This window comes from Pterocles gutturalis, unplaced genomic scaffold (assembly GCF_000699245.1).
Source record: "Pterocles gutturalis isolate BGI_N339 unplaced genomic scaffold, ASM69924v1 scaffold34936, whole genome shotgun sequence".
In the NCBI taxonomy this organism is placed as follows: Eukaryota; Metazoa; Chordata; class Aves; order Pterocliformes; family Pteroclidae; genus Pterocles; species Pterocles gutturalis.
This window is the reverse complement of record NW_010106598.1, coordinates 10562-18761: the sequence shown is the minus strand read 5'-3', so window position 1 is coordinate 18761 and position 8200 is coordinate 10562. Positions and strand designations below refer to the sequence as shown.

The window sequence follows — 8200 nt, the reverse complement described above, 5'->3', positions numbered from 1 at the left end:
CCAGCAGGGGAGGCCCGCAGGCAGGCAGGCAGCCCCACGGTTCAGGCAAGCGGGAGAAAACGGCGGAGCCACGGTACAAACCTGTGACAAGTCCCCGCCAGCGCTGGGCCTGGTTCCGTGCCCAAGGGATGGCTCCAGCCATCAGCAGCGCCTCCGCACCCCTCCGAGCTGACAGAGACATGGCGACAAGCGAGGGGAAGCTGGGCCACTCGTGGGCCTCCTCTGAGCACGGGCTCAACTGCTCAGTGCCAGGCGGTGTTAAACCTCACCTCCAGGCTGGGACCCCCGCGTGAAGGACAGGACGATGCATTCACACAAAGCAGGGAAATACCACCCCGCAGAAGAGGACGCTAACTGTAAAAACTGATTCTTTCAGCAAGAAGTACCAGGGATTATCTGAGAAGTATGACTTAATCCACTCTGACTTCCGGCAAGTCTGACTGTGCAATGCCAGCAGGTGCGTGGTACTTTTTTTCCATGCAGGGCATGAATGCAGAAGGAGCTGTATCACAAACACTGGAAACAAGACACAAGCGATTAGATGACAAGCGATTTTATTTTGCAAAACAATCACTATACAGCAACAAATACAATTGCAAATCAGATTGAAAAACATGAACTACCTACCACCAGCCATTCAAGAAATGCCTCTTTTATGGTAACAGGCTCTAGAATTATCAGAAAAAACACAGGTTTGTAACAGCAGACTGTATTCCTTGACATCCCAGCATACAGCATGTTTGTTGGCTTTTTTTCTCTTTGCTAAAGTTGAAGTGGCTTTTATACGCTTGACTTTTTGAAGTGTGAAACTAATTTACCTTCCTGCAGTGGGAATTGCTGGAGTTGCAGAGGGAGTTGCTTTAGCACTCTGACTAGTGAGTGAACTCGACACGCATCTAGGCTAGAAATCTACCTGTGTCGATTTTCATAGCATACGTGATCTACTCTTCAAGGCATTTGCCTTTGAAGGGACAATTGTACTTGCATTTTGAACAGTATTTGGTCCAGCATGGAAAAAACTTCTGCTCATGTGTGGTAGTCCACACAGGCTGCCTTTCGACTCCCTTTGGGTCGTGTACATATAGGCAAACTTAGATTTGTAAGCAGTCACGATGAGGTTGCTACTGTACCTTAGCAGAGCGTTGAATGGATAATACCATTTACTGCTGTACAGTGAAAATACACATAGCCCTCGCGGGCACACAATTTCCCTCATCAGTATTAGTTTTTCCTTTACTGTTGCTGGACAGAGGTTTGCTCAACTTTGATTTTTTTCTGCTTGTGGTTACACAGAAACAGAACACCGCAGATGGGGCAGAAGTTGCTTTTCTTCTGTTTCTACAACTTGACGGATTATTAATTTCAGGCTCTCCTCTAGCTATCCAAACAAGGTTTCACCATTCCTTTTGTCTGCATTATCTCTGCTTTGTTACAGAGTTGGGTTTCGGGCACCCAACATACCTGCTGGCTCAACATGCCTGTGGAAAAGAAACACAATGGATGCAGTTTCCAGGAAGCTGGCTCTATCTTCTTTAGTGGGCATTAAATATTTACAAAACTGTTGTTTTTAAAACCAACACTCTTCTTGAGAAGTTAAGATTAATATGAGCTCTTTCAGTGAACATCTAGAGTCATGTAAGTTCTTTTTTTTATTTAATAGCACAAAACTCTTGATTTGTTTTCATCTATAACTCCACAGCGTTCTAGGATTCTTTCTATGGAAGGATGATTACGATTACAAAGGTCTTTGCTTGAATCAAGACAAGAAAGTTCATTTAAATGCATGAAATAAATGACTTGGTGTGTTACACCACTCTAACTCTGGACTCATAGGTGGATTAACTAAGCTTCATTTTCTAGAGTATGTCAATTTTAAAAGCAGAATAAAAAAACACTCGAGTCACAGGTTAACACTGTTCTCACTAGTTGGTGTTCAGCTTCAGAGAAGCTGAGGTTCAGTAGTACCATAGACTCTCTCCCACACTGGCAAAAGGCATTAAAAAAAAACCGACTGCAAGGCTAATTTGTATTAATTGATAGTATGATCAGAGCAACGTGACATAAATGCTGTTTTGTTGTTTTTTCTTTCTATCTGTTGTTTTTCTGGAAAAATGGGAAGAGGCTTTCAATGCACCTCACTTGATACTGTTTCCATGTGAATTGGGATTACTCTAAGCAAAAGTATAACAAATACAAGGCAGAAATCAGAATCCTCCAGATGCACTTAGCATGTTTCTAAACTCACTGTCCTTTGTATAAAACAACCAACTTACAAAGAGTATTAGGTACTTTATAGTGTGAAAAGCTTTTTGCAGAGCTGAAATGTCATGTGTGGGGCTGTTAGGACTTCATCTTCAGGAAAATTTTTATTTGTTTTGTCTTTGTACTGCTGTGACAGCCAAAATCCCCCTTCGGTCCGCTGAATATTTACTGCCTAGTAACTCTGCATTTACTACCTCAATTTAATGATGGGGAATCCTGTGCTATTAATGATGAGAATACTTCTCCACAGACACAAAAATCTTCTCTATGAGTCTTTTCAGATCAAACCCCAACACACACGCACACACATACAAATTAAGAAGGAAAAAGAACAGATCATAAGCTTCCAACACACAATGTTAACCTAATACATGTATCAAGTATAGCTCAACTGACAGTGCAAAGTTTAGTTAAGAGATTTTAAAAGGAAAAGATCAAACAATCTGCAAGAATGTAAACGGGTCATTTCATAATGTCTACTGTACATATAGTATCAGCAGATTATTATCCGCTGATGAGTAATACTACCATATCACCTTCAGTGTTCTCTTTGTGTCCGTAAGATAGTGTTGGAGTTCTCACAGGTAACTCCGTTAGATCAGTTGTTTATATCTCTCTGCCCTTTATCTTTTATGCACACTTTTTCTTATACTTTTTATAGTCAATATAATCCCACTTTGCTTAGATTTTAATAAGCCCTATTTATTGATGAATTGCCATGGCAACCCAGTCTAGGGAGCTCAGTTTATTTTTTCATGTACTATAATTTACAGGCATCTCTGTTGTGTTTATCACTGTTATCTGAGTGCCTGATTGTATACATACGACATCACTGAAGGAGTGGAAACAACATCTTATGTACTTTTTTCTGTGTTTCAACTTTAGCAAAAGAAAAAAAAATAAATAAATGTAACATTCACTGTTACTACAGGAGGTTTGTTTTGTTTTGTTTTGTTTTTTTTAAAAAAAAGGAAGAATGAAAAAAATCCTATTGTGGATTTTTTAAAAATCCAGAATCCAAACACAGCCATCTTTGGAGACCCTTTTACAAACGTCTGGACCCCACAAAAATCATACCTTTGTGAAGAAAGGGAGGGAAGGGAAGAGGGAAAGAATCCTTTTTCTAGCATCACAGAAGAGACTTGCATCTGGCACTAAAACAGGGTCACGGCTTTTAGTTGTTACAGAAAGCAACTTCATGCTAAAATTTTCATCTTTTTTAAATGTATTCTTATGAGTAGGGAAAAAAACCCTGCTAACATCTACTTTTACATACCTAAAATTGCAACACCAAAGGGTGCAAGAGACACAGATACTGTGAATAAAGAAGTAGAATATTCAAGTATATGAGGAGGGCATATCACAAATGGCCACAGAGAAATATATATATCTATAATACTGTATCAAACAGATGGAAAGGAGGTGAAACCGGTGGTGCATACACAAACCTAGCCGCTTAACCAACTTTCTAATCAGACACAAGTCCGTTGGGGTGGAAGTGCTTGCTTTCAACAGCATTTTTACGTCACTTCCCCAAGCATGGTTCAAATGTTTGCAACTACTATTTTTAGTTATTAGTTAAATAATTTATTGGCTTTTCAGCTATACACTGACATAATTAACCAGGTCCAAAAAATGTTAATAACTTAATTCAACTTTTGTTCTACTCATTTATACAAAATAACACTTTTTTTTTTTTTAATTAAACTTGAATTTCTCTATATGCCCTTCCTTCTGGTAAGCAGACTGTTAATTTAACCTGTAATAACTTACAATGGGCAACTTTTCTTTTTTTATTTCCCCATCTATCAAGAGAACAGTGAAATGAGCAACTTGGGATATTAACAAGGCTCTTCAGAAAGAGGTGGATGGCCTTCAGGCACATGTAAGGTAAAAATGCATTTTATCATAGTACGGTACTCCATGCAAGACAGAGCAGAGCAACAATAATTGTCCAATGTAACATACTGCAGTTGTATACCCATACAAAGCCAGTGTCTTCCTATTTTAAATGGAGATCAGGCCAATTTCTGCATCTATTTACTTTTTTTTTTTTTCTGTTTTTTTTTTTTTAATTTTTTTAACTGTACGGTAACTATAAGTCTTGGGATATGACTTTGTTTTAAACGTGGTAAAGAATGAATGTAACACCTGCTCTGAGCCCATTCCTGCCAAGAGCTCATGCCTAAATATTATTACTTCATACAACGCAAAATGAGCAAATTCATAAGCCCTGCTTAGCGAGGGCTGCCGTGACATCTTCAGCGAGGGTAGCAAGCTGGGGCGATTCAAGCAGGTTGATGCTTCCAGAGGACGAGACGTTGCTGAGTCTGCGCGGCGAAGCCACGCTGGACCTGCCTGGTGACTGCGTGATGATCTCAGCCCCGTGATCCACACGGGCTTTAGCATGCTCTCTGAAGTTTAGCTTCTGGCTGTCAATCTGCTCCAGAAAAGTAAAGAGTTTAACACATTATATATTCAGCAAATTATCTCAATATAGATCAATCATTTGGTTCTCATTCTGTTTACTTTTAAGAACTCTTACGAGTATTGAAGCTTCTTAAGTCCTCAGAATAATTGAAACTGAGGATTTTTTTAATCTTGTTTAATATATACTGGCTTACTATGTCACATTCTCTTACTATTTATGTCTCTGATGGACGCTTTAAGGAGCAGTACCATTGTTCCTAGCTGTATGAACTTAGCAGACATTTTATGGGCATTGTGTTTTGTTTCCAAAATCTGTATTTTCAAATGTTTGTGTTTGTCTTAACTTTCAAGATATTTTCCTCCTCTTTCACAAGGCAGTCCTGATCCTCTGGTATACCCATACTACAAACTTTCTAGATCATACTTATGCTGTACAACAGCCCCCAACAAGTTTTATCTTTAGGAAGAAAGCTAGTACATAAACTACAGGACATTTCACTTTAAGATTCACTCTCAGCATAGATGTGGATCTGAGATTGGTCATTCCAGATTCCAAAGGGAGCAAATGGCATGTGAATGTGCTTGAAGGAGAACAAACAGATGTTTCCTACTCAATTCAGAGCCATCTCTGAATTCACAGCTCTAATAATTTCACTGGGCCAGGGGCACAGTGGTAGCCTTTTGTCTGACAGCTGTCCCCTTACCTTGACATTACCACCACCAGGTACATGGTGGGCATTTTCCAGTGAACCAACTTTAGCCTGAGCTTTTTCTTTGAAATCCAGTTTCACGCTCTCAATTTTCACACGCCCACCTCCTACACAGAAAAAGGAAATACAGATTAAGACGCTGGAAGGGCTCAGAAGAAAGTCTGACCTGATACACACAGGTGCACTCACATTACTTCCCTTTTAGTTGAGATCTAATGTTTTTGGAGAAGCACAGAATACCACACTGCATGTTCAGTAAAATATAAACTCTTCAACACATATTCAAACTGTAAGTATGTGCTGCAGCCCTACTGATTTTCATGGAATTTAAGCACATGCTTAAGTATTTTGCTGACTTCAGTCTGACATTATGCCACAGCAGCATCCTTCTGCATTTTTTTTTAATCTCCTCTCTAAACTAGGTGGTCCCACACCTTTATGTCTTTATATAATTAGTTGAGTTAAGAATATTATTTTTATTACCAAAGTGTCTTTTCTTTCTCTTGGACTATAAAAGAGAATGCTATCATCCATTATTTCTCCTTCACATAGCAGGATTAAGTTTTTGCTTTGTCCTACACCCCAAACATTCCCACAGTACCTGGTTTGTGGTGGATATTCTTGAGCGAGCCACACTTGGAAGTTACATGACTCAAGTCGATCTTCTTGGTTACGATTTGTACCTGTCAAAAGCACACACACATTACAGGAATAAAAAGAAAACAAATAAAAAGCCAAGCCCTACAGAGGAAGAGCCCAAGCCCCTACAAACCACTGGAAAAGGAGAGATGGTTAGTAGAAAACAGACCATGCCACAAAGGAGGAAACACCTGGATTAATACAGTAAGTTTCCTTCCCACCTAGGGAAATGACAGAGCTTGGTTAAGCTTTACTGTTAGCAAAATGAAGAGGAGGACAAAGCAGATCAGCTTGTGAGTTCTTTCTAAAATATTTCTGAGCCTCCTCTTGGGGTGGATGCTCTGAAGCCCTGCATGCAGCAGGACCCATCCCGTTTGCTTCTGCTCTTGAATGTGCACCCTGGCAACCAGGAATTTTTCAGTGACTTTTTCTTCCTCTACCATCTGTCTCCTATTTTTCCACATCTAAATATGGTATGCATTTCAGCTCAATCCACTATGGGCACTCTGATGAATCTACAAATGTGACTCCTGCAGCTGTACCTGAGCTGGCGGGTGTTCAGCCAGCTGGCTGGGTGCTGCTCACTGGATAACAGTGGCACCGCTCTGCTCAGCCAGGCAGCAGTACACACACCCCTCCTCCTGCTGCTCTGCACCCATGTTGCCATGGCTGTGCTGAGTGCAGCTCGGGAACAGCCACAGAGCAACATTCCTGCCTTGCTGCACTCCCAAACAACTCCAAGATGCAGCCCACCATCGCAGTGACTGTGTTAGCAGCTCTTAAGAAGGCGCAGCCCCTCCAGGCCAGACAGGAGCTCCAGGGTGACTGCAATGCCACTGGTTTGCTCACATCACCAGCAATGACTTTGGCCAGCACTGGTGGCTGCACTGAATCTGTTTGTATTACACATGGCCACACCATCTTCTCTTCCATCTGAGGGGAGATCACTTCCATCAGAGGGATCAGAGCCACCTTAAGATATTCCAGCATGACTGCTAGAAATAACGGGTGTCTGGTCAAACCCTGAGCAACCTCAGTTTGTTATACTAGAATAATGTTGTGGCATTAGTGTTAGCACTCAGCATGCTGGCTGATCACACCCTCTCTCTGAGCTTTCTTTTGTCCTTATGTTTTATTTTGCTTCTTCCTCTCTGATGAAGGCACATAACTGAAACGTTAGCTGAGGAAGGACTGAGGCACTGGAAGATGCTCAACTGTGAGGCTGGACTCTCACTGTGAGCTGCAGTCTCTTTCTGGAAATTACTTCCGTGGGCCGCTCCCTTGAAAGGCACTGAACAATTTCAGCTCACATTGGACTTCTACTGTCTGCACACTTGGGAGTTTAGAGATAACCCTTCTTTTCTCATTTCCTTTTCCTGGCCAAGTCCTGGAAATGTGTTGTGCTTTGTGGAGAAAGATCAGGAGGCCACCACTGCATACACGGGGCTCACACGACTACCAGACCAGACTCACATGTGAAAGAGTAGCAAGAAGGACAGTGGTGCTCAGAGGAAAGGAGACAGAGGGGTCTGGCTGTGCAAGGTGGGTCACCACAGTGGAGACGCCTGTTCACGGGGTGTCCATACTACTTACATTTCCTCCCCCTGCAGAATGTTTGATGTTATCTCTGGAACCACACCGGGACTGAATATCGCTAAAATCGATCTTCTTGTTTAAAATCCTAACCTAAAAGGAATCGGAGGTCACTTACTATATACTGTACACACACTCCATCGGGCTGCAGGACATGGGAGCCAGGGTAATTCTGCCTCCTGCTCCTTCTGACACTTGTATTGAAATGTGAGAAAGTAAACCACACCAATCTCTATGCTTAGTATGTTAACACAGCGTGTGTAAATGTACTATGCTGCTCTTTTTTCTACCTCATGAAGTGGTAGTAATATACAAAGGGGAAAGTTCTTATACCGGGAGATACGAGAGGTGGCTTTTCCCTGAAAAGTTCAAATAACTCCTTGCTTGCCTGGACTGGACATAGCCTGTCCCGGGCTCTCTTGAGTGATGGCCAGTTTTTCTGCTGACCCGGCCACAAGGAGCAGATGGAAACCCTCCTTCCTGCAGCTCAGCACTCCAGCCTTTGATGCAGAAATCCCAGATCCAGACAGCTCAGGCACAGGTTGAAACCCTGAGGTATTTTGCCC

The 8200-nt window shown here is 41.7% G+C and overlaps 1 long non-coding RNA gene across 1 annotated transcript; it reads right to left on the bottom strand.

The window, feature by feature from the left end:
- Positions 1 to 1652: 1652 nt before the first annotated feature.
- Positions 1653 to 7729, bottom strand: LOC104472253. Its single transcript, XR_727655.1, has 4 exons — positions 7635 to 7729; positions 6004 to 6085; positions 5397 to 5509; positions 1653 to 4702 (listed from the first exon to the last, which is right to left on the bottom strand). It is a non-coding gene; the product is annotated as an uncharacterized LOC104472253 (long non-coding RNA).
- Between the last annotated feature and the right edge of the window lie 471 nt (positions 7730 to 8200).